The sequence below is a fragment of the Rhinolophus ferrumequinum genome, chromosome 3 (genome assembly GCF_004115265.2).
Source record: "Rhinolophus ferrumequinum isolate MPI-CBG mRhiFer1 chromosome 3, mRhiFer1_v1.p, whole genome shotgun sequence".
Taxonomy (NCBI): domain Eukaryota; kingdom Metazoa; phylum Chordata; class Mammalia; order Chiroptera; family Rhinolophidae; genus Rhinolophus; species Rhinolophus ferrumequinum.
Genome location: NC_046286.1, coordinates 46,846,534 through 46,873,183, shown reverse-complemented (window position 1 = coordinate 46,873,183; position 26,650 = coordinate 46,846,534). Strand labels below are relative to the sequence as shown.

General features: G+C 40.3%; 1 long non-coding RNA gene across 5 annotated transcripts in view; it reads right to left on the bottom strand.

Moving 5' to 3' along the window:
• Positions 1-26,650, bottom strand: part of LOC117018925 (uncharacterized) — a 135,153-nt gene that overhangs the window by 62,786 nt on the left and 45,717 nt on the right. For 4 of the 5 annotated variants that reach the window (XR_004422374.1, XR_004422371.1, XR_004422369.1 and 1 more), the window contains one exon: positions 10,086-10,860. This is a non-coding gene — a long non-coding RNA (uncharacterized LOC117018925). Of the gene's footprint in view, positions 1-10,085; positions 10,861-26,650 lie in introns of those variants that run through there. The other variant, XR_004422370.1, reaches the window with a different exon arrangement.

Genomic DNA, 26,650 nt, shown 5'->3' with positions numbered 1-26,650 from the left:
AGGGAACAAAGGTGAGCCACAACTTAACTGGCTGCAGTATTTCAGTATTTAGGATATATATATATATATATATATATATATATATATATATATATGCCAAGGACAAAAGGCTAAGATGATTTTCTGTTTGTTTCTTTAAGCTCCCCGCTCTGCTACTCCCAGGTTTCTTGAAACCTTCCATGAAAGCCCAGATTAGTTACAACTTCTGATCATGGTCTCCAGAATTTTCTGCCAGCTGCCACCCCCAGCACAGGGTGGGTTTGGGTGGGTTTCTGCACCCAGACTTCCCTTTCAAGATTTCAGCCAACCTCCCCTCTCCTAGTATCTCTCAGAGTTTAATGCCACTCACCCCAGAATATTCACCCTCATCCCCCTTCTTATCAAAGGCAATGAGACCGAATCCGTGCCTATCTGTCATTTCTTATCCTTAAGTTATAGGTAAGACTATGTAGACATGTGCATTTTAATGTGTCTACATGTCACCCCTTTTATCATCTCTATCACTAGCAGGGCTTTTATACCGATTAACTAATACAGTGGCATAGCCTTAAAACATGGCTGAGTGGAGTAATCATGTATAGAATCAGGACATGTTTTTATACTTTAAAGAATTCAAGAACACTATATTACCGTGTTTCCCCGAAAATAAGACCGTGTCTTATATTAATTTTTGTTCCAAAAGATGCATTAGGGCGTATTTTTAGGGGATGTCTTATTTTTTCACGTACAACAATCGACATTTATTCAAATACAGTCATGTCGTCTTCTTCTGGAACATCGTCATAATGTACTAACTGCGTCCATCTGGCTGACGATCTTCACTGGGGCTTATTTTCGGGGTAGGTCTTATTTTTGGGGAAACACGGTATAATTACGTCTAGAAGTAGAGTTTAAGAGTGGAGAATTGAATGATTGTTTCTCAAACTGGGGCTCACAGATGATATTCGGAGGTCCTAAAGCTCTCTAGGAGAAATTTTAATTTTGTGTTTTTATTCTATTTCATGACAATATAAGCATATTCTGGACGATGGTTACCAATGAATGGCTGTAGAGCATAATGGTTAAGATCCTGGTTTTAGAACAGACCACCTGTGTTGACATCTGGCTTTGCCCCTTACTCGCTGTGTAACCTTGGGAATTCTCAGTACCTTAGTTTCCTCACTGTATAATGGAGCTACTTCATAGGATAGTGGTGAGGGTTACATGCATTAAAACACATAAAGCACTTGGGACAGTGTCTGGTTCACAGTAAGCACTGTATAAATGTTCCTTATTATTATTATTATTTTTTAAAGGTTTTATTGGGGAAGGGGAACAGGACTTTATTGGGGAACAGTGTGTACTTCCAGGACTTTTTTCCAAGTCAAGTTGTTGTCCTTTCAGTCTTAGTTGTGGAGGGCGCAGCTCAGCTCCAGGTCCAGTTGCCATTGCTAGTTGCAGGGGGCGCAGCCCACCATCCCTTGTGGGAGTCGAACTGGCAACCTTGTGGTTGAGAGGACGCGCTCCAACCAACTGAGCCATCCAGGAGCTCAGCGGCAGCTCAGCTCAAGGTGCAGTGTTCAATCTTAGTTGCAGGGGGTGGGGCCCATCATCCCTTGCGGGACTCGAGGAATTGAACTGGCAACTTGTGATTGAGAGCCCACTGGCCCATGTGGGAATCCAATCGGCAGCCTTCGGAGTTAGGAGAACGGAGCTCTAACCGCCTGAGCCACCGGGCCGGCCCTCCTCATTATTTTAATTATTACGAATAAATGGCACATGATTTCAAAGTTTGTGTTTGCCTGTACATTTATAACCACACAATCACCAAGTAATACTACCTGAACTTCAGAGCAGTGAGAGAAAAGAAGGAGCCCAGATACATAACTAATGTGTTCACACCAAGTGAAGTCTAAATGCTATCAAAATGTGTTCGACAATGATGGATTTTTTAGGAGTTTGAATGGAGAAAAGGAGTGGGAGAATTGAGTCACTCACAAAAGCTCACAGTAGTAGAGAAATACTGAACTCAAAAGAATGTGAATCATAGAGGGCAACACCATATTCCTATGGCAAGAGGCATTTTGTTCTCAGCAAAACCTCATCTGTCAATATTGAATTTCAATTTTCTTTATGTTTAACATTATTTGTACTTAGTTTGTAAATTTCTTTTGAAAATTTTATAAGAGCTTTAAGCATGAGTTTATGTCTCATTTTTGTCTATTTAAGTAATATTATTTTAGATTAACACTGGAACTCCCAAGGATTTTTTCTTTGAAAAATTTTATTTTAAAAGATCCCTAAATTACTCAAGTTTAAAAACACTGCACTTATTGCTATGGTCTTTCCCTTTGGTTTGATTGGTTGACCATCAATGAACCAAGTTCATTTAGGTCCAAGGTTTGCTCTGCTTCTGACGTTTCCTCCTATTCATGTGAAATTTGAAGCATATATATATACACACTAATATACCCTGAGCGCTTCCTTATTATCATTCTGTGCTTATTTAACTTCAAAATCATTTAACTTTTAATATTTGAAAATGTGCCTACCCCTTAGAAAAGCGTGTCTTACACACTGTGTATTCATCCAAATATTCAAAATATACAAACAAACCAGCCAACAGCAGATTGTAGAGTATGCTCCCGAAGAAATAAAAAGACAAACAAACAAAACACACAAAGAAACAGTCTATCTACACATCCCATAGCCTCTATGCTTTTCTTGAGGAGAATTCTGCTAGGAAGGCCCCTGAACAAACTTGACCTCCAGCTCTAAGTGATACCAGAGGTTGGGTGAGGTAACAAGTCCAAGGTCATGATAACTCAGAGCCTTCCTCATGCCTCACAATTTGGCTTCACTTGAAAGGCCCCCCCAAAACATAAGGAATGGGGCCACCTCCATTTTTTAGTCTACTTTGTGCTTTTACTTCTTCACTTCCATACATGCATACCAAGTGCTCTGGTGCTGCAGAGGAAGAATTGTATTTACAGAGGCTTTGAAGCTTTAATTAACTGGTCTAAATTGTTGAATAAGTGACTGTGTCCCTAGGGATCAAACCCCAGTTGAATAAGAGGAAAGAAGCTAAGTGCCTGCCTGAGACAAATTCCTAGGGGTGATGTCTAATTAGTGGCTCTTTCTTTACCCAAGTAGCAAAGGACTATTGATGTCACCATAAAACTTAAGAGTTTTCCTGAAGTAGTGAGGAAAGGCGATGTGTGATCAGTCATTTTCAACATGAAGAATGCAAGCCAGGGGTGATATTCAAATTAGTTCACAACTGGGAGGGAAAAGGGGTCCCACAGCCAAGCCAGTTTCCCTGAAGGCCCCAGCTGTGCCAGCTGTTAACCCCTCAGTTGCTACACCATGGGGCTGGTCCAGGTGGTCCCAGGGAGCTCAGAACACAGTTCTTTACCAGCCAATGGGAAAATATGACACTATTTTACAGCTACAGCTATATTAATGTATGCTGGAGAAATATCAACCTGAATTTACCATTCCGTGTGCCCCAGGTTGTAAGAGTGTGAGTTGGTGAAACAAAGAGGCTTGAGGTAGGCCTTGGCTCAGAATAGGAGTTTAGAAATTTGTTTATTTGCATGAGAACAGGGCATGAGAACTAGGGCATGAGAACAGGAGCATCTTTCGACACTACGCATTTCTGACTAAATGCTTAAAGAAGGCAACCTCCACATAGCGGGTGTGTCAGAATCTACCTTATTTTGAGGGCAAGAGCTTGGATTCCTGCTGAAGTGTCTTTATTCCTGAACAGACTGTGGGTTTTAAACTACATTTGAAATGCAGAGTTGGTCTTTCAGTGAAGGTTCCCTCTTATATATTGAAGCAAATATTAAAGCATTTGCTTTGTGTATTTTTTCATGCATGCTCTCTAGCTAATATCTATCCAGTCACAAAAATAAGTACTCATCAATCAATGGAAGATGAAAACCAGTGTTTTTCTGGGGTAACTTTAATTTGCTACAGGCGTAGAAACATACGTTTTTTTCACCTCTCTTGCCAGTAGCAGTCATTTTAAGATGGGGTGTCAAGGGAGAGGTAAGTATGCACGTGAAAGGGAGAAGCCAGGGTAAGCTTCTGTTTGAAAGAGAAGTCAGTGCTTTTATGAATGGGAGGGTGGGTGTTCCAAAGATAATTACTTTTTGATCTGAATGATTGAAGGAAATGACTTTTCTGAACCAACCTTGCAAATAATTAAATCAGTCAGGGCACAATTTCTTTCTCATGACACGGTTCACCCATCAATCCCACCCCCGGCTCCTACTCTTCCCACACGGGCTTCGAATTTGCACAGAACAGCCCATTTCCACTGTCATAACCATACAGAATAACAACGAAGGACAGCAAACCAGCTCTCACCAAATCTGAAGTGGTAACCTAAAATGCTCATTACTCCAAATCACTTGTCACCTAAATAGTTTTCAGTCCAGGCAAAGTTTTTACGCTTTTAAAAATGAAGTTCCTCAAGTCATGTGATTTGAAACAGTCATCCAAGCTTGTCATTTAATGGAAACGGAGCATAGGAAATTGCAAAGATGGAGATCTTTGAGTCAAACAGCCATTTAACCAGAAGGAGGGAAGTGAGGCAAATTCTCCCCATCTCCATCTTGTGAATTCTATGGGGTAAGTTTATGAAAAATACCTCCCTTACCCTCTCAAGGGATGGGGAACAATGGCTCTGGTACAGAAAATCCCCCCTCCAAATATGCAGTTAGAGCTACTCATCCCCCACCCCTACCCTACTCCCACTCCCCAGGAGGGAGAGGGGAGGGAAGGAGGTTGGGAGGAGAGGAGGTTGGGAGGGAATATAGCTCAGGAAAGTTACCTACACCCAGGTCTAAGAAAAGCCTGGACCAGATCTTTCTGGTGACTTTACGTGGCATCTTTATGATCCCAGAAACAGGTCTAATTGTTTTCTGGAAAATGAGTGGTCTTGTGCTGAAAACAGGACAAAAATCACAGCTGTCTCCTGTCCTTACCTGAGCTTTGCTTGGCTGAACATTGTGTGTGTGCTCATTAGTGGGTCTTCACAACCCGCTCTGTGAAGGTGAGTGAGGGAGCCACTTGAACGGCCCTTGCAGGGAGAAGCCAAAAGCTGGTGCTATTGCTGTCTCTACCCCACCCCTCTGTGGCAGCCAAGGCGCCCGGCTGAAGAACTCCTGGAAGCACCAAGGCCAGGCAGAGGAGCTGTGTGTTTTGACACACTTTGCTAATGACCTCAGGCAGCATGCTATTAAAAACCCCTCTGATGGCAGCTGTAAAAGGAGAGAAGGACAAATGGATGTTTAGTGAATGCCTCTGCTACACCTGGCAATGGCTTATTTAATCTTCCCCAAAGTTATTATGTTATTTTCCGGAGGAGGAAACTGAGGTTCACACAGAGAGAGAAGATCAATTAAGAAGAAAGGACAAGAATACGAAGAGAAAGGAAAGCACTCCCACCCTAAAAAAAAAAAAAAAAAAAAAAAGAAGGAAAAAAAGGCAAAAATAAAAGCCCAAAACCCAGCTCTGAGGTCCAGGCAACTCACACCAGCAAACGTACTAGCAAAAGTACTGTGTTTTCTAGTAGCACTGACCGAGTCTGGAGGCTGGCAAACAGAGTCATGTGGCAGCATCTTAAGATATCCTTTGTCCAGTGGATTCTCCTGTCCTTTGTCCAGTGGATTCTCACTCTAAAAGGGAACCGATGGCAGGCATAGTCCACATGGTTTGCTGTCACCAGTCTTGCTTTTGTCCTTACACCTCTCCAGGTGATTTCTGTCTTGTCCCTCCTTCACCACAGGGTCCCTCGCTCCCTGACATCCAATCCCCAGTGGATTTACTTGCCTGGGATACAACTTTTAAGCACTCTGCACTGCCGTCTCCAAAGCCAGGACAATAACCCCAAGCCTCACAGCTAGACAGTTTCACGTTCACTTGGTCATGGTTTGGCCAACCCGTCTGTAAATGCTGAGATAAAACCTGGCTTCTCTTTCTGTTCTTCTTCATTTTTTAAAATTTTTTTAACTTAAGCAAGAATTTTCTTGCCTACTAGAAAGCTGGTATTTTCTTTACGATAAAAAAACTACAAAAATTAGCAACTTGGATGCACTGGGGAAAAAACTAAACTGCATATGTCCCTGCCTCTCTTTTTATCTCGCCAAACAGTGCAGTGTTCCTGGGACACAGACGCCGGCTCTGTATAAGCAATCGTCATATAGAGCTTGGCATTCCTCATCTATCACACTGTCCTCTCTGCATGGACGGGGTTTTGAGTAATCACATTTGGAGGGCTGTATACATTCCTGTTGTCCAAACTGATTTCACAACACATAGGTTACAACGGATTTTTAATATGTCGTCCAGGTTAACGTCGGGATGAGGACCTAAGGAAGGAGTTGCTGGAGCCTGAAGCCTAGGAATCTGGTGCCGTCGTCCCCCGCGTCTCTCTCCCTGAGCAATTCCACCTCAGCCTGAGAGACACACTTTTCTACCCAAACCTTCCTCGAGTCAAGGCTGTCAGTCATTCTCAACCTAGCAGTGGTTTTATAAAATGCACAAAGAGTAATTACAGAAAGACCCCTGCGACTTTTCATGTAATCTTACCCTAGGACTGGAACCCCGGCTCCCACTTGAAAGGTTCCCTACCTGACTGAAATCTGGCAAACACAATAGAACAAAACTGCTTGGAGGGAGAGAAGGAAGCAGGGGGTGGAGGTGGGAAAGGGGAGGTTCAGACTAGCACAGCCCTGATCTTGCAGGTTATTATAAAGCCTTCAGCACTGTTGAAACAATTAGATCACTTGATTGGCCTTAACATTCCAAATCCCATAAATGAGCCTGGTGGGTGCCTCATACTGTTAAGCAATGCATTATATTGTTCCAACACCAACATCTGGCTGAAGGAGAACAGACCGATTTTAATTGAGCTCTAAGAAATTATACCTATTCCAGTCCTTGTGACAACCTCTATAATGGATTTGTAGAAATGTGGCTTTTTGTCACTAACATTTTATTTTGAAAAATTACTTTTGCTTTAGGTATATAACATGAATAACATTTTTAAACTCTGCTCAGTTTCAAAAGTTGTTTTCTTCCTCAAAACTTGGAAGCAGATATTTTCAAACGGTAAATTTCATTCAAAATAGTTTTTTTTTCCAAACACCATCTTTTACAGGTTGCAAATACTAATACTTCTGAGATGCAAATATTCACACAGCATCGAGTACCACGCTATCCACCACTATAACACTAAGACAAATAGAACATATGGTCTCTAACTCTTTATAATTCTCCTGAGTTACAAAACCAAATAGGCAAGTAAGCCTATATATCAATCACTGAACCCATAAAACTTAAAGGATATATGTCAAGTTCATAATTAATTGTCACCTATATCCCAAGAGAGGTAATTGAGACAGGTAAAAAGAGATATACAGAAAGGAGGGAGGGGGAAAGAAAGCAAGGAGAGAGAAAAAAATCAAGAAAAACAGTCAAGCATGGGGGTGCTAGAGTGGGGCTGCCACTGGGGAAAACCAGGACTTCCTGAGAGGGAAGCACCTGCCTCTATTACATCTCCAGGTGAGCAGAGGTAGCAAGATGGGACCAAAGATGGTGGATTATGTAACAATAATCAACCTTAAAATGTAACTATGTTCTAAGCACTCAAAATGTGTTAACTACTCTAATCCTCATCCACCAGCAACCTGATGAGACTTAGACTCATTTACAGATGAGGAAATTAAGATATAAGAAGGCTAAGTAACTTGCCTCAAGTTGTGCAGCCAGAAAATGTCAGAGTCGGGACTGGAACCCCGGGGACAGGCTCCAAGAATCTGTGCACTTTCGCAGCCCGCTGTATTCCACTGTACACACACGAGAACTGAACCTGAGTTAATGTGACTCCATCACACCAGTCATCTGAGAGGCTCTGCCTTTATCCTGGAGACATTCCTTTGACTGTTAAGTGGTGGCAAATTTTCAGCTTCTTGAGAGTAGACTTGATTTTTTGGAACAATGGAAAATCAGAGCCATGCACAGTGAACAGGTGAGCTCTGGAAAATATTGTTTGGGTTTTTTTTTTTTTAATGAAAAACAATGGAGAATGGTGAAGTAATGGAACTAGTTTCCTATGTGGCTCAGGAACTGCTTTGATAGGACCAAAAGAGGAGTTCCACATATGTTACAGGCAAATGTGTATTATTAAAATTTGCATGCAAGGATCATTTGGATCTTTCTGAGAAGTTTGCTTGTTTTGATCATTTTCTAGTCAATTCCAAACTCTGCCGTTTCTCACCATGTCTAAGGAACCTTTCCATATAACTATAATATTTATCTTTCGTGTAGTCTTTTGTAACCCCAGCTTTCCCACCAAGTCATCTGTAGGGTTCTGGTCTTTTCTGGTAAGCAGAAAAAGTAATAGGTATAATTTTGTAGAGGTGAAATAGGAATCAAGGTCTCTTGAACTCTGATATCTAATGAGAGGCATACCAGAAAGAGGTAAAATGGCTTCAGTGACCCGACTCCACAGGGTGTAGTGCTTTGAGAATTCCCAAAATCCTAGGGGAGTACTGCTGGCTCCAGAACTTGAATTTATGAGTTCATGCAGAGTTAATTAATTAGGATGAGGGAAACTGACTCACACTAACTTTACACATGAGAGACTGGTGTATAAACCAGAGTAGACATTTATTTGCCATGGGGGAATCGTCCTTCCCATAACCATCCCACCTAGTGTTCCCAAGTGCAGTGTGTTAAAACTGATTTCTCTTTTTCTGGATTGCAAGAAGGCCCTCGATCATTTGTTGCCACACATCACTTCAAACAGTGGACATTACAATAGAGTAGGTTACTAATCCTACGTGGTTTGCATTATCCGTTTCTTTGCATTACCTTCTGTGTTGGGTCATCCGAAATCAACTGGCTATTTCCCAGCCCGTGTACACTGACCTCTTGATTTGAGCAACCATATAGAGTTTCTCAGTTGGTGGTGTATATTTTTTACTTGGCGTGTTAGAATTCAATTATATAGTACTAGGTTTAAATGAAATACAAGCAAAATGTTTCACTCTTCCCTGCTCACTAATAACAATAACAAAAACAGTGACGTTTGTTACCCAGGCTCTGCTATAAATGCTTTGCCAGGATTAACTCATTTAACCCTGACAACTGCCCTGGGAGGCAGCTTCCATTATTATCTATATCTCACAGATGAGGAAACTGCCCTGAGAAATAACTTTCTCAGGTTCAGAGGGTTAGCTAAAGGCAGAGCTAAGATGCAAACACAGTTTGATGCCCACACTCTTAACCACAACACCAAATTACCCTCTTAGCCTCTTTGCTACTTGGGTGTTATGACTATTAAAAATGAAAAAAAAGGAAAAGAAAAAGAAAAAGGAAGCAGCTGTTTTTCTCACTTGTTCTGACTCTAGCTAACTGTTCTTAACTTTTTTGCATTTTATCCATGCAGAACAAAACTATATTTGTAATTAAACTCCAGATAAATAAGTACCTGTTTCTAGCGGGGCCAATTTCAGAAGGTTTAGCTGAAGCTGGTGAAATATTTAAATCCAGTGATGTCCTGATGGAATGTAAAGACCCTTTCCTGTGTCATCAGCACCCACGGGTATCCACAGGATCATTCCATTCTGCATTTTCCTAGTTGTTTTCTTACAGACCCTCCCATCCACACCCCCAGTTTCTGGGGCCCCCAGCTGAGGACAGCAACACCTGGGCATAAGAACAGGAAGCATGATGGCTGTGGGCAGGACAAGCTGGCTGGACAGGAAAAAAAATAACAGAAATGTTGGACAGCTGTCATTACTGTCCACGTCTGACTGTGCATTCTTAGGCAGCTCATTTCACTGTGCTGCCTGTGTTTCCCTCTCTGAAATGGCACTACTACCGTGTTTCCCTGAAAATAAGACCTAGCTGGGCCATCAGCTCTACTGCGTCTTTTGGAGCAAAAATTAATATAAGACCAGGTCTTATTTTACTATAATATAAGATTGGGTCTTGTATAATGTAATGTAATATAAGACCGGGTCTTATATTAATTTTTGCTCCAAAAGACGCAGTAGAGCTGATAGTCCAGCTAGGTCTTATTTTTGGGGAAACACGGTAGTACTTGCCTCTGCTCACCTTATGAGGGGAGTTTTGAGACTAAAACGCAATACTTAGAAAAGTACTTTGCCCTCTGCAGAATGTATAATCCAGATGGGTTCCAAATTTATTACATGTTTTCTGCTGCTGTATACCTTCATGAGACTATTTTTAAGCTAGTTTCTTTTAGCCTATTTATGGCAGCAGATAAATTTTGCCTGTTTGACCTTTGCACAGCCTTAAAAGACATTATGAAACAAAGCATATGGACTGCGCTGGTTATAGCTGAGGTGTAGTGAAAAGCACTTGGGGGTGAAGTCATGATGCTTGTGTTCGAGTCCTGAGTGCAGGCCTTGCCATTTGAGCTGGGTGGGATCGAATAAGTCACTTATGCCCTGGGCCTCAGTTTCTTCATCTGTAAAATAGGAGTTCCGTTTTGGAGTTGTGGTGATTACACAGGGGAATGAATGTGAAAGGAGTGTCATGGTCGCACAAATCTAACTCCCAGTCAACTGTTTTCGAGTTGGACGAGATCTCACACGATCATCTGGCTCAACGCTTCCATTTTATAGGTCTGAAAAATGAGGCTCAGGGAGGCCAGCTGACCTTTCCAAGTCCTGGTCTCCTGATTCCTGTTCTCACATCCTCTCTTCTTTCCCGTTTTCTGAGTGGCTTCTTACAGCAGAGAATGCAGACCACCTCTGTGGACAAGCAGTTCCTGAGAGGATGTGGGGAGAGCAGGCACCATTTCAGGACGCTATTCAGCTGGTACCTCAGACGCATTCTCTGTGTAAAGGACAAAAGTCTATGTTCAGATGTCAGCTAGAACTTGGAAAAAATAGATTCAGCCAATAAAGTAATCCACACACACCCCAGTGACTAAATACAATCCTCCATATAGGAACCAGATAGGGACAAAACAACGGGTGCTTTGAAAGTATCACAAAATGTATTTGTACCGGGGCAATGCAAAAGCCATTTCCAAGCCAACAGGAAGGGCATGTATTATTTCCATTTAACATTTAATAAATAAAGAGTGCTGCATAGCAGGCTCTCATAAGCTGAGCCCCTTTTGGCTGTGTACACAAGCTGTTCAGCAACCTGCAATTTCTTCCTCTTACTTACAAAGATGCTCATTGAACTACAAGAGCTAAGTAAACATTAGGAGAGGTCTCAGAGGAAACCTGTTGAATCTCTCCAGGCTCTCCCTGGTAGAAGAGATCAGATACCTGACCTTTAGTGCATCCTAAAATATGCCAGCAGAAGGAATCGAGCCCTTAAATGTCCGTACTACTGGTAGACAGAGACAAGCAGAAAAGCTTCGGAGTTGGAAGAATCACAAATGTGGTTTAGATGCCTGGGGATCTTGTTAACATGCAGGTTCCACTTTAGTCAGTCTGTGGATGCTGAGATGTTTGCCTTTCTAACAAGCTCCCTCCCAGGTGATGCTGATGCCAGTCTGAGACCACAGTGAGAGTAACCACTCCATTGTTTATGCAGCATCCATACTAGGCCGTTATCATAAAGCAAAGAAAGCCTTGGAAAGCTTCTTGGGAGTAGCATTAAGCAAAGTTGATAATCTGCCCCCCACCCCACCGCCCTCAGTAGAGGAGTAACAAGTGCTACCTCTCTTACCAAATGAGAGATATCTGAAAAATCCTAATTACTATTAAGAATTTGCAATTTAATATGCCACTTTTTCCAAAGGTATTTGCCTTTGACTAAGGGCTGGAAGGAAAAGAGAACGCTTCACACCGTAGTGCTCTAAATAGTGCCATTTCAGGCCAGAGAGGCCGGCAGGTGGGAGACCTATTTGGGCCATTGCGTTCTTTCTAGCATCCCACGGTCACTTTAAAATACTCTGACTTCAGAATACATGTCTTTTTTTTCCACTTCCAAAATTAAGAATACATGTCTTTTGAGTCCTATACTTGCAATAGCCAAAAACAAATATTTCACAGTATTTTATAAACATTGTAGCTAATTTCCAAGTGTAGACTTTAAATAGGAGTGAGATCATCATAGCTTAAGCGACGTTGCATTTCCCATAGTACTTAGCACAATGCCTTGCTCAAAGTAAACCCCTAACAAATACTGAGTAGATACATATTTGTATCTATAAGTGGTACAATGAATGGAGAAACTACATCTATTTATTGGTTCTCATAGACAAAATTGCAGAATAAACTGGATAATTTATGATTTTGCCCTCATACAATTAATTAATTTCTTATAATTAAGTTCAGTCTTATACGTTACCCAGTAGGTCTTTGGACTCAGCTTGTTGTACATGGAGAATTTCTGGTGTTCGGGGACTCTTATTTGCAATCACTATGTCACCCAGGTAGGATCATAAAAATTTCAGCACTCTAAATAAGGTGTTCGCAAGATAGTTGATCCAGTGTGACAGCAGATTAACAAATATAAAGATGTACTGACCGTAAAGGATGGTACAATCACTGAATAGTCAATATGGACTTATTTTGATTATGCACAAATTTATATCAATTTTTATTTTCTCACTGAATATTTGTTATACATCAAATTCAAAACACCACTTTTTTTTCCAATTGGAGAAATAACTTCAATTTTAAGAAGACAGGTAAAAAGCAATTTTAAACCACAATGAGTTAGGTTGAAATCAATAGAAGCTAACTCCATAGTTTTAAAAATATAGCTATGTCATATACAGCTCAGTTACAAAGATCTGTACATATTTTTTTTTCTAATCAGCTTCATTGAGGTGTGATTTAAAGTGCGCAGCTTAATGAATTTTGACAAACATCATTGCCACTACAGCCAAGATATAGAACATTTGTATCATTCCCCAAATTCCCTCATTCCCTTTTATTTTATGGTCAGTGCCCACCCTACCCCTATGCCCCCGCCCCCAACAACTACAGATTTGCTTTATGTCACTATGGTTTTGCCTTTTCTAGATTTTTACATAAGTGGAATGACAGAGTATATAGTCCTTTTGTCCAGCTTCTTTCACTTAGCATGTAGCTTTTGAGATTCATCCATGCTACTGTGTCTAGCAGTAGTTCATTCCTTTTTATTGCTGAATAATATTCCATCGCATGAATATATCACAATTAGTTTATCCATTTAGCAGTTGATAAACAGCTGGGTTGTTTCTAGTTTGGGACTATTGTGAACAAAACTTCCATGAACACCCATGTACAGGTCTCTGTGTGGTTATAGCTTTCCTTTCTCATGGGTAAATACCTAGAAGTGGGATTGATGAATCATATAGTAAATGTATATTTAACTTTATGACAAATTGCCAAACTGTTTTTCTGAAAGTGGCTGTGCCATTTTGCATTTCCAGTTGAGAGTTCCAGTTACATTTTCACCAATACTTGGTATTGTCAGTTCTTTTCATTTTCGCCGTTCTAGTGTGTGTGTAGTGGTATCTCATTATGTTAATTTGCATTTCCCTAATGACTGATGATGTGCAGTATCTTTTTGGGCCTATTGGCCATTTGTACACCTTCTTTCATTTACAATTTCTTACAATGATTTTAAAATAAAGGTGGCCCCCCTTTAAAGACTGGTGAAATAAAGCCAAGAAAAGAAATTTATGCCACAGAGCTCCTGAAACAATGTCCTCAAGGAAGAAATAAGGGTGTTTATTAAACAGAGTTAGGAAAACTGGTATGTGTGAATTTCCACAAGTTTTTATAGTTGATAGTCTAGCTAGAGAGAGAAGATTTTTTTCACACAACAATTTTCAAATGACAAAGGAAAATTAAAACGTAAATTAAATGAGGGGAAAGACAATCCTTTAAAATGTTAATTCAAAGAACAAAATAAACAAACAAAACAGAAACAAACTCATAGATACAGAGAATATTCTGATGGTTGCTAGATTGGAAGGGGGTTGGGGGTGTGGGTGAAAGAAGGGGAAGGGATTAAGAAGTACAAATGGAAGAGAAACGACACATACAAAATCAGAAATGAAAGAGAAATTACCTTGGATACCACAGAAATACAAAGGATTATCCAAGAATACCACGTATGAAGGACTATACACTACCAAATTCAATAACCTAGAAGAAATGGACATGTTCTTAGAAACATATGCCCTCCCTAGACTGAATAACAAAGAACTGGAAAATCTAGACTGATCAACAGAAAGTAAATTGAATCAGTCATCCAAAACCTTCCCAAAAGCAAAAGTCCAGGACCAGATCGCTTCACTAGTGAATTCTGTTGAATATTCAAAGAAGATCTAACACCTATCCTCCTCAAACTCTTCCAAGAAATTGAAGAAGAGGCAATACTTCATAACTCATTTTATGAGGCCAACATTACCCTGATACCAAAACCTGGTGAGGGTAACACAAAAAAATTACAGATCAGTATCTCTGATGAATACAGATGCAAAAATCCTAAACAAATTCTAGCAAATTGAATATAACAATGCATTAAAAAGATTATACATCACGACCAAGTGGGGTTCATCCCAGGGGCACAAGGATGGTTCAACATACAAAAATCAATTAATGTGATACATCACATATACAAAATAAAGGATAAAAATCATATGATTATATCAATAGATGCAGAAAAAGCACTTGACAAGAGACAACACCCATTTATGATTAAAACACTTAATAAAATGGATATAGGAGGAAAATACCTTAACATAATAAAGGCCATATATTACAAACCCTCAGCTAATATCAAATTAACAGTGAAAAACTGAAGCCCTTTGCTCTACATTCAGGAACACGACAGGGCTGTCCCCAGTCACCTCTGCTTATCAACATAGTATTGGAAGTCCTAGCCAGAGCAATCAGGCAGGAGAAAGAAATATTAATAAAAGGCATCCGAATTGGGAATGAAGTTAAACTGTCACTTTTTTCAGATGACATGATTCTTTATATACAAAACCCTAAAAACTCCACCAAAAAGCTATTAGAAACAATAAATGAATACAGTAAAGTTTCTGGCTACAAAATCAATATACAAAAATCCACTGCATTCATATATACTAACAATGAAATTTCCGAAAAAGAAATGAAAAAACAATTCTTTTTACAATTGCAACAACAAAAAAAGACACCTAGGCATAAACTTAACAACGAATGTGAAAGACCTCTGATGTTCATTGCAGAATTATTTATGGTGGCCAAAACATGGAAACAACCAAAGTGTCCTTCGATAGATGACTGGATAAAGAAGATGTGGTACGTATATACAATGGACTATTATTCAGCCATAAGAAAAGATGAACTACTGCCATTTGCGACAACATGGATGGATCTTGAGATTATTATGCTAAGTGAAATAAGTCAGGCAGAAAAAGTCGAGAACCATATGACTTCACTCATATGTGGGATATAAAACTGAAGGCAACAAAGGAACAAGACAAACAAATAAAGAAACAAAAACTCATAGACACAGAAAACAGTTTAGTGGTTACCAGAGGGTAAAGGGGAAGGAGGGGTGGTAGAAGAGAGTAAGAGGAGGTCAAATATGTAGTGTTGGAAGGAGAACTGACTCTGGGTGGTGAGCACACAATGTGATATATAGATGATGTATTATAGAATTATACACTTGAAACCTATGTAATTTTACTAACCATTGTCACCCCAATAAATTTAATTAAAAAAAAAAGAAGTACAAATTGGTAGTTACAAAATGCTCATGGGGATGTAAAGTATAGGATAGGAAATATAGTCAGTAATATTGTAATAACTATGTATGGTGTCAGATGGGTATTATTAGATTTATCAAGGTGATCACTTCATTAGTTATATAAATGTCTAATCACTATGTTGTTCACCTGAAACAAATATAATATTTTATGTCAACTCCAATTGAAAAAAAATTTTTTTTAATTAAAATAAAAAGTTAATTCATAATAAAAAAAAATCCCAACTTTGAGTCAGACTTTTAATATAAAATGAAGATAGTATGGTGGTTTAGAGTGTTGGCTCAAAAATTAGACATTCTGGATTCAAATCCTGGTTCTGCCACATATGTGCCAGTAAGCCAGGTTATTGTGCTCTCTGAGTCTAATGCCTTCATGAATAAAATGAAAATAATTAGCTACTACAAAGGTTTGTTGAGATAACACATGTAATGTGTTTAGAATGGTTTCTGGCATGTATTAAATGCTCAATAATTATTAGTCATTGGTATTATTATACCAATGGTATTATTATACCAATACTTAAAAGCATGAGATTGCAATAGGTACACATAAAATCCTCTAAGAGAAAAAAGCAGGCAATTTGCTCTATAAATAGACCTTTAACAAGATTGACACTTGGGATCAATCCAGGTCACCACTGGTTGTAACGAAGTCTGTTTTCCACCTCAAAACATGTTTAACCTGTTTCTCAAAAACTCATAGACACAGACAATAGTTTAGTGGTTACCAGAGGGTAAAGGGGAAAGGGGGATCCTAGAAGAAAATAAAGGGGGTCAAATATGTGGTGATGGAAGGAGAACTGACTCTGGGTGGTGAACACACAATGTGATATGTAGATGATGTATTACAGAATTATACACCTGAAACCAGTGTAACTTTACTAACCATTGTCACCTGAATACATTTTAATTTTTAAAAAGGCAATAAAAACAAAAAAGAACCTGTTTCTGCAAAATCATCCCTGGTAATATACTATACGACTTGTTCTCCTCTGTTCTAAAAGGAAGACTTCACCTCTTCCAACGAAGAAAGGCTGAGAGTATGGTTTTCTGAAAACAAACCCATACTTTGATACTCTTCAACCCAAATAATTGGCTAGTGACTCCTAAGAAGTTTCTTTGTTAAGACATTCTGGATATGAGGCCATTCACTCGCTAGAACAGCAGCTTCTAACCTGTAGCTATAAGAAGGAAGGAAGAAAGGAAGAAAGGAAGGAAGGAGGGAGGAAGGGAGGGAGGGGAGGGAGGGAGGGAAAGAAGGAACGAAGGAAGGAAGAAAATCATGATTTTTTTTTTTTAAAAAGCACCAGTAATTGATATTGTATTCCAATTACTATTTTAGTAACCACTTCAGTATCTACCTACTTCTGAAAATTAGTACATGTATATGTAGGACAGTTACTTGTTAGATCAACCAGAACTGCTTGGTGACAACCCTTGCAGTCACTCCAAGTGCCCCCAAAGTCTGGGGCTCACAGAAGAGGAATCTCCATGACAGAATATACATGCAGATTTTCTCAACCGTAGCTCTCCGGAGAGGGTGCTCCCATGTTGTATTCAAGGACATGGGATTATGCTCTTGCACTAAGATCCTAGCAATTCCCCTGAGTGTTTTGTAGCGATCATGTAGAGTGTATGTATGACCCAGAGGAAAAAGCCTCCAAGCCCAGGAGGGATTGTCCAATTTCTTCAAATATGTAAACATTGTCTGTGTTTTTGACTGTGCTTTCTGGCATCTTGCTTCTGATTTTATCAGGATCCTTTCTGTAACTGGTCCTAACTGCTTTCCACATGGATGCAGATTGGAGAGACAGTACCTACTTATTCAGTGAAGGCACTCCAAGTCCTGGGCTTTTTTCCTCTGTACGACAAATATGAGACATTTTTTCACAGACATCACAGGTGCATCTGTATGGGTTTGAGCCCCTTCTGAATCCCTAGGAGCAGCTATGACTTGTGGGGTGAGATCTCACTCATTCTTCTACTCTTCATGCAATGGTAGAAAGCCAACAACATTAACAGGCAGGGAGGTGAATCAGCAATGAATTATTCTTAAGCAGCAAAGAGCAACTGGAGGTTCGCCTTTTTAGCGAATTCCAAAAATCTGGAGTCATTTGAGTCCAAAGGGGAAACTTGTGAGGGTGGGGGGTAGGGAAGCAGTGAGAAAATAGAAGCAACAAAAATATGCCTTCAGTGTTCTCACTGCTCATTAGACTAGCACTGAGCCAGTACTCTTATGGCCTGAATAACTGATACTTTTTATAAGTAACTGAAGAGCTATAAAAAGCTTAACATTTAAGAAAATAACAAACAGCTGTGGAGAATGAGCCAGAAAAAAACTAAAGAAACAGCCTGTCTGGGTGGCAGGAGGTCATGCTGCTTCATGAGGAAGTGCTAAAACATCACTAACATTTGCTACATCAATGTGTTTTCCTGGCTGGTCATACTACTCTTCCTTTCACCTCAGCCCACTCTTCTGTCAAAACAGAAGAACAAATGCATGTCACCAGAATGCTCAGCAATATTTCCTGAAAACAGCATTTCTTTTCTGTGCATCTAACCATGTGTTAGGCAGCAGTACACATGAGAGAGTCCTGATCACCAGAGTGAACAAACACCCTCTGCATTCAGGCTGAGCTTCATTGCCCTGGGACCCTTGGGTTTAGTTCACGTGTGCCTGGAGGTGCCGCACAGCTGTCCTTCCCTGCAACGGAAAATGCCATCTGCAGGTACCACAGCTAGCAAAAGGCAGCAACGGTCCTCCCTGCTTCCTCTGGTAATTGTCCATAAACTCACTAACGAGGCCATTACCAGTGGGAGGCAGTATGGTAAAGTGACCAAATGTATGAGGTTGTGTTTTAAATTCCAACTCCAACATTTACGCCTGGGTGACCGTGGGCAAGTTAACTCACCTCTCTGCACCCTAGTTTCCTTAATAGTAAATAGTAAATCAAACAAAGTTATCTTCCCATGGCCTTCAGCTGAGCCTGAGGCAGGCTTGTTAGACAGTGTTCTAGGATGACTTTGAGAGGACACACAGACATCTTCCCTATTTCCAAGCTTTAGGTAACTTTTCTTAATGGTACGCAATAAACGTTAGTTGGTACAAATAGAAAGTGAATAGGAAAATGGTAGACCAAGAGCCATCCATATCAATCATTACATTAAATGTAAGTGGATTAAACACTTAATTAAAAGGTAGAGATGGTCAGAATGGATAAAAAGTAAAACCCAACTTATATATTACCTACAAGAGATATACTTTAAATATAAGATTCAGAGAGGTTGAAATGAATTAGATGGGAAAAGATATGTCATGCAAACAATAAGGATAAGAAGGCTGGAGTGGCTATAATATCGAAAAAGTAGACTTCAATACAAAGAGTTTGCCAGAGGAAAAGAAGAACTTCATAATTCAGCAGAAACATATGAGAATCATAAATGTATATTTACCTAATAACAGAGCTTAAAATACATGAAAGAAAATAGACAATTCTATAATCATAGTTGGAGATTTTAACCCCCCCCCCCCACCCCATAGCAGCTGACAGAATTGCTAAACAAAAAATTCCGTAAAAATGTAGAGGGATTTAAACGATACTATAATAGCCATAATTAAAGCTGCCATTTCTGGCCCCCACGCCCAGCAAGGAAGCCACTCAGGTCATTTTCCCTTCAGTAGGCAGAGACAAGTGGATGGTATCATACTGGAGGAGTCTTTCAAAGCTTAGTCCATGGCGAAGCTTCCGAATGCTGGACGGTGGCTGTATCTCCCTCCCACCCCCAGCCTGTTTTATATGAACCAACTCTAGAATCACCAGTCTGTTCCCAGAGCCATCTGCCATCTGTTAAGCTTGATAGCCATTGCTGGATCTCTCAGACTCCTTCCCTCAGATACCTGGAGTATTGCCACAACAGATGTTTATCACATTTCATACATGTTGCCTAGGGCAAGACGTCCACATGAGGAGGAAGAAGGAGGTCATGTGGAATTTCTACCTATAATTCTGCCCCTCAAGGTAAACTGTAAACAAATATAGTCCTCATGTATCTTTATATCTATTAACAATTGCTCAGACACAATTGAAGATTGTATTTAAAGAAAAAAATAAACGACAAAAAATTGTCCTTTTGAAGAACGTGAAAGATCAGTTTGCTCCTTAGAAATATTTTCTTCAGCCCCTTTTCTGCCCAGGGCTGTGTAGATACATTGCAGCATTACATTCCATGGAATGAAATATGTGTGATCAAAGGGCAAGGTTTTCTTTAAGACCCGTGATGGAAACAGTCCATTCAGGAACAGGCTGAGACAACAAAAGATCCATGGCCGGAATGAAGGCAAAGGAGCCATTGCTGAATAGTGAGGGCTCCTTATCTCAGAAAGCCTTCCTAACACAGCAGCAACTCCTGGAGGGAAGAGCCTACCACTTTTCAAGCCCATTCACCTCTGCCCACTGGAAACGTCGGTGTCTCTCCTTAAAGAACAGTCCTAGCATTTCGCCTCCCAAAGGGCAGCACTGAAGCCCAGTCAGCGCAGAAGACGTGGCTATTGAGAACAAGATCTTCTCCCCTTCAGGATCTTGTTCACCTGGAGGCTTGCCCCAGGATATGCCCAGTTTAAAAAGGAACACAATTATAAGATCATCCCCTTCTGCAATGGAGCATCATTCTTTGCTGAGCAGAAAGAGAATCTGATTCATCCCACGATGAATCTTTCCAATGCTCTGAAGGGCAAATAGGTGACAGTCACAAGGGGAAAGCACTTCCACGAACACATTTTTTACTGGAACTTGTCCTGTTGCAAAGCTCTTCTGCCAGATTCCATTAGGAAATTGCAAGCAGATTCATATATCCAAGGCTCCGCTCTGTCCTACTCATGAATATATAGCCATCACATGGCAGGGAGGGGGAGGCGGCTGACTCTCTCGTATGGCATACCATTGCACAGCAGACGGGTAGGCAAATGCAAATACTGAACACAGTAGCTCGTGCATATGTGCATGTGAATATATATCATGTTATTACTCTCGGGAATGAGATTCCAAGTATCTACCACAGGAGAGGGGGAAGTCATCATCAATACAGCGGTACTTCAGAATGTCAACTGAAGGCAGACAATGATAGGAAGATGGGCAGCCTGTCCCTAGCAACCTGAAAGTAAGAGCCAGGACCACCTAAGGATTGATTTGGGACTGGGCCACATTCTAGCCCTAACCTCATCACAAATTATGCTAACAGCTCCCTAGGGAAGATTCCAGTTGGCATTTTTGAGCCACACCCCCCCTGCCTTTTTTTTTTTTTTTTTTTGGACACAGACATCCGGACTGCCTGGGAGATGACTGGAGAATAAAAAGCCCGAGCGAAAAATGAATCTGGGAAGGGCTGCTCGCCCATTCAAATGCTTTCAACTTTCCTGAGAAATCCTTCAGCTTCTTTAAAATAAGCCGATATTATTATTCCACTTTGCCAGCCAAGTCCCCAATGAAGGGCAAAGTCAGTGTGCAGAAAGGTAAAGAGGACTGTAGATGAAAATGTCAGCAGACAGGTAGGAAGGCTGCAGCGTGGCAGAGACTCCCAGCTGGAACTGGGGGAAAAAAAGGTCTATTTTTAAGGGAATACTCTTTAAGATTTTTTTCTTTATTCTTTCAGGAACACTCAGGTCTTGTCTTTTTGTAGACAGAGACACACACTTAATCACAAGCATATTGTATGAAAGAAAAATGTATAGACCTTCTAGACCCCAAAATATATAGCAACGGTTCCAATTTTCATTACCAGAAATAACTAGAGGAAATGAGAAGCAGGTGTGGGAAGGCTTCCCTGAGCGATGCCAGGGCTCGATTTCATTCAGTTGTGTATGGCCTGCCTCTGCCTCCTGGCCTTGCTGCTCACACACTCAGAGTCAAGCTATTAAAATCAGCCCAATACACTCAAATTAATTTATTTTAGACCCCCGCCCTACACTGCTTGCCAACAGAACACTTCACCAACTTCTGGCCGAAGCAGCACTAAATCTCTGCATAGGAAGTACAGTTTCTTCTTAGAAAACTCGAAATATGTGGGCATAAGCTTTAATGATCTCAGAATTAATCAACGAGAACAACTTAGATACAAATTGAAACGACTTCTGTGTGGGTGGTAGAAACCTAAGTTCTATATTTCTTCTGGTGGTAAACTACATCTTGATGAGAGAGTATGGGGTGTGTGGCTTGCTGATACCGGCAACTGTTCACATCCCATAATTATTCGATGATGTCCTTTGAGGACTACTGCAAGGAAGGGCGAGGCACATCTGAGAAGCTACCGCTTTGTTTTCCTTTTTCCTTTTCACAATAATCCACATGTGCTGCTTTTTATCCTTTAGGCATCCCTTTTCATTTTTGAAAATTTAGAATTGCCCACAAATTAAAAGGTCATTAGCATCTGCTTTGAATATGTCTACCAGCAACCAATGCCCACAAAGAAAGAAAACAAATAGCGAATTCACTGGACAGGATTCATTTGCGGGCCTGACAGAGGATAGTTCTTTGTTAGTTTACAACCCAGCTCTGGGATTATTGCATATGGTAGTTTCAGTAGAGAAGGGAGGGCCAGGAAAGGGGCTGAAACCCTGGTTCTGCCACTTCCTGGTTGCTGACCGGTGACGAGTGACTTACACTCTATAGAACTTAATTTCCTTGTCTGTAAAATGAGGTATTGAACTAGATGATTCCCAAGGTCACCTTCTGCAACACAATGTTAGTGTTCTAAGTCTCTAGCTCACTTGGAAAAAGCACAACTGGCTGTGCTTGTGCGAATTTGTTATATACTTAGCACTACCATGAGCTAAAAAAGACCTTAAAGTAACAAGTTACTATAACTGACACTAAGAGGGGAGCCATGATCCTAATGAATGAATCTGCTCTTAATTGACCTCCCTGTATGGAATGGAGGCACAACAGCTATGGTTGACTGTTTGTTACCAGGCCCCAGCAAAAAAAGGCCCTCCGGAGAAAGGTCAGAGCCTCAGTTTTAGTGCTTGAACTTACCTTCCTAGTGATTTCAACTCCCAGATGTCCCAAGAATGCCAACTTCCCTTACTAAGCCTGTAATGCAACCAGGAGACGGGCTGTGACTCACATATGGATGTGCAGAGCTCATGGATAGATAGAAGTGAGTGCCTACTGAAGGCAAGAGCTGTTACATTGGCCAGTCAGCTGCTCTCAAGGCCTGTACGCTCTTCTTTTGTGCTTGGCGTCAGAGTGAAATGTCCTCATTCAGGAAGTCTGACACCTTCCCAGCTCTTAGAACTCACCCAGAACTCCATTTGATTCCGGGGTTTATGTGTCTGTTATCGTGTTCTCTAACTACAGTGACTCAAGTGTCACTCTTGCCCTTGACGGCCTATGTGCACTCTGATTTACGTGATGGACTTCTACCTGTTGGGAACAGCACCGACATAAACAGGCACACCACGCCCAGGGACATGGGGCTGTGTGCACGTGCTTGCTCACCCAGGCACACGCTCCCTTTCCAAGGATTGTTGGGCAGCCTCAGAGCAAAAGTCTTGAAGTTTTAGGTACCAAATATGTCTTCTAATACAATAGTTCGTTAAATTAAAATTTCATGTTTTGCAACTACTCTTTATAGGGGGATGTTTGTGTGGTATATGTATCCATTCATAAATGCAAATGTATTTACACAGCATTGGACCCAGATAATTCCAAAACATATTTGTTTAGTTGAATTACACCGTTTGGGGTTAGAGAGACTCTTTCATTTTAAAATAATTATTCCTTATACATATGAAACATATTCAAACTCCTTTAAAACTCTGAACTTTTCTTCTGGATTTAATAAAGAGACTACTATTGACTACCACAGCATTTTAAGTGAAACCATTACTTTTAAATTATCTCTGGCTGATAGATAGGCAGAGATATGGGTTGACTTTTGTCTTGCTCCCCTGAATCCGTAGGTGGAAGTGCTACACCCCCTTCCCCATACCTCTTATGTGATCATATTTGAAGACAGAGTCATTGCAGATGTAATGAGATGAGATCATACTGCAGCAGGGTAGGCCCCGAATCCAAGAGGCTGGTGTCTTTATAAAAAGGGGAAATGTGGAGACAGATACACGCGGAGAGAACACCATGAAGGCAAAGGCAGAGAGCTGGCTGATGACACTACAAGTCAAATAGCGCCACAGTTTGCCAGCAAACCCCCAGAAGCTAGGAGAGAGGAATGCAGCAGATTCTCCCTCACATCCCTCAGAAGGAACCAACCCTGCCAACACCTTAGTCTTGGACTTCTAGTCTCCAGAAGTGGGAGACAATAAATTGCCTGCTGTTGAAGCCACTCCGTGTGGAGTGCTTTATTATGTCAGCCCAAGGAAACTAAAACAACAACCAAATTTGGAAATTTTCTCCTCTAGGCTTTTCTCTAAATTATCAAGACCAAATGCTTCTAAGAATTTGTATAAATCTAATTTGTTCATTCTGCTAACACACACACACAACACACACACACACACACAATTACATGACCACGCCCAAATACAGAGATGTGTGTCTGGACTCGGCCGTGTTGGGAATGCCCTGGAGACCATGCTGTAACAGTAGACGTCAACAGGAGTGCTGTTTTCTTACTCTTGGTCTTGAATCAGTCAAAGACGAAGAAAAAAAGTACATTTGCGTATTCACTGGTTTAGGCCCAGTCATGATTCCTTTAAAGACGCTGCCAATAGATTTTAGTCATTCTCTGGCAAAGGTTTCTCTTCAACCGCAAACACTACATAGTTGCTGAATGAGTCACCACTTTGAGTAATCTAATTCCTTGACCAGTACATGCCTGCCGCTTATAGCACACCGTGTCTTCAGTTACGTATGTTGTATCACTCCATTCTCTGAAGCTTCTGGACTCCTTTCTTAAGGGTAAGGTTAAGGATTTACTGGAAAGCCTTAGAGAGGAGGAAACTTGCTTACTCAGCAGTGTGTGAACTGGCTGGTTATCAAGAACCAAAATGCTACATTTTATTAAGCTTTCTCATACCTTGAGCTAAGATGGATGTGGCATTATTACTTCAAAAAAAGCAGTGAATGTGGGCTAAAAACTCTTTTTTTCCCCCTCCTGCTGGAAGCCTTTTGCTAAAGAATCCAAGGGAAAAACAAAAGGAGAGAGGCAGAATGCTGTTCCAAGAAGGACAGAGGAGCAGGCCCACCTGGGTCACCAGCCAGGCTCCCCCGGGCTCCGCTTGCATCACCAGATATTCTTACTGTCTTCAGGAAGAATATATTGAAACTACCAGGGAAGAGTTCTTTCAATCAATAAAGTTTAAAGCAAATAAACCTCTGAGCTTATTTTTGCATGATTTTTTAAAAAGTATGCCTGAAAGATATTTTCTTTGTGAACATATTATAACCACAAGATGTTTTGTTCTTTAACCAGGAAATATTTTTTTCTCCAAGGCTGGTAATTGAAACATTTTGAATATTTGTAACATTTTCTTCTGAGGATAATTTTTTATATTAATATTTGGCCAGTTCTTCTTGAGTTCCTTTCTCTTTCTTCTCTTTCCAATCACATAATTTTTATTCTCCTATGAGTGGGTACCGACATTATGGAAGTAGAAATTGGAGAAATGAAACCATCAACAGAGTCAAAAGGCAACCTACTGAATGAGAGAATATTTTCAAATCATATAGCTGGTAAGGGGTCAATATCCAAAATACATAAAGGACTCATACAACTCAATAGCAAAAACCAAACAATCCAGTTAAAAAATGGGCAGAGGACCTGAATAGACATTTTTCCAAAGAGGATATACAGGTGGCCAACAGGTGCATGGAAAGATGCTCAACATCATTAGTCATCAGAGAAATGCAAATCAAAACCACAATGAAATATCACCTCACACCTGTTAGTATGGCTATTATCAAAAGGGCAAAAATAACAAGTGTTGGTGAGGATGTGGAGAAAAGGGAACCCTTGCACTCTGTTAGTGGGAATATAAATTGGTGCAGCCATTACGGAAAACAGTATAGAGATTCCTTAAAAAACTAAGAATAGAACTACCATATGATCCAGCAATTCCACTTCTGGGTATTTATCTGAAGAAAATATAAACGCTAACTGGAAAAGATACATGCACCCCAATGTTCTTTGCAGCATCATTTACCATAGCTAAGATACAGGAACAACTTAAGTATTCATCAACAGATGAATGAATAAAGAAAATGTTATACACACACACACATACACACACACACAGACACACACAGTGCCAAAAAAATGTATACACATTTTAAGAAAGAAAAAAAACTGTATTAAAATTGTAATACTCAGTATATACCAATAATAAAAGATGAATACAAGTCATATGTATACATTTTTTTTGCACCCCAGTGTGTGTGTGTGTATATATATAATTATTATTCAGACATAACAAAGAATGAAATCTTGCCATTTGAATCAACATGAATGGACCCTGAGAGCTTTATGCTAAGTGAAATAAGTCAGACAGAGAAAGACAAATACCATATGATCTCACTTATATGTAGAATCTAAAAAACAAACAAAAACCCACCAAGCTCACAGATACAGAGAACAGACTGGTGGTTGCAAGAGGTGGGTGGGGTGGATGGTAGGGGGAGGGTTGGTGGCAGGAAGACTGAGTGAAGGGGCTCAAATAGTACAACCTTCCAGTTATAAATAAGTCACGGGGATGTAACGTACACCACGTCCACTACAGTTAATAACACTGTACTGATATTTGAAAGTTGCTAAGAGAGTAGATCTTAGAGTTCTCATCACAAGAAAAAAAATCTCTCCATGTATGATGATGGATGGTAACTAGACTTATTGTGGTGATCATTTTGCAATATATACAAATATGGAATCATTATGTTGCATACCTGAAACTAATATAACGTTG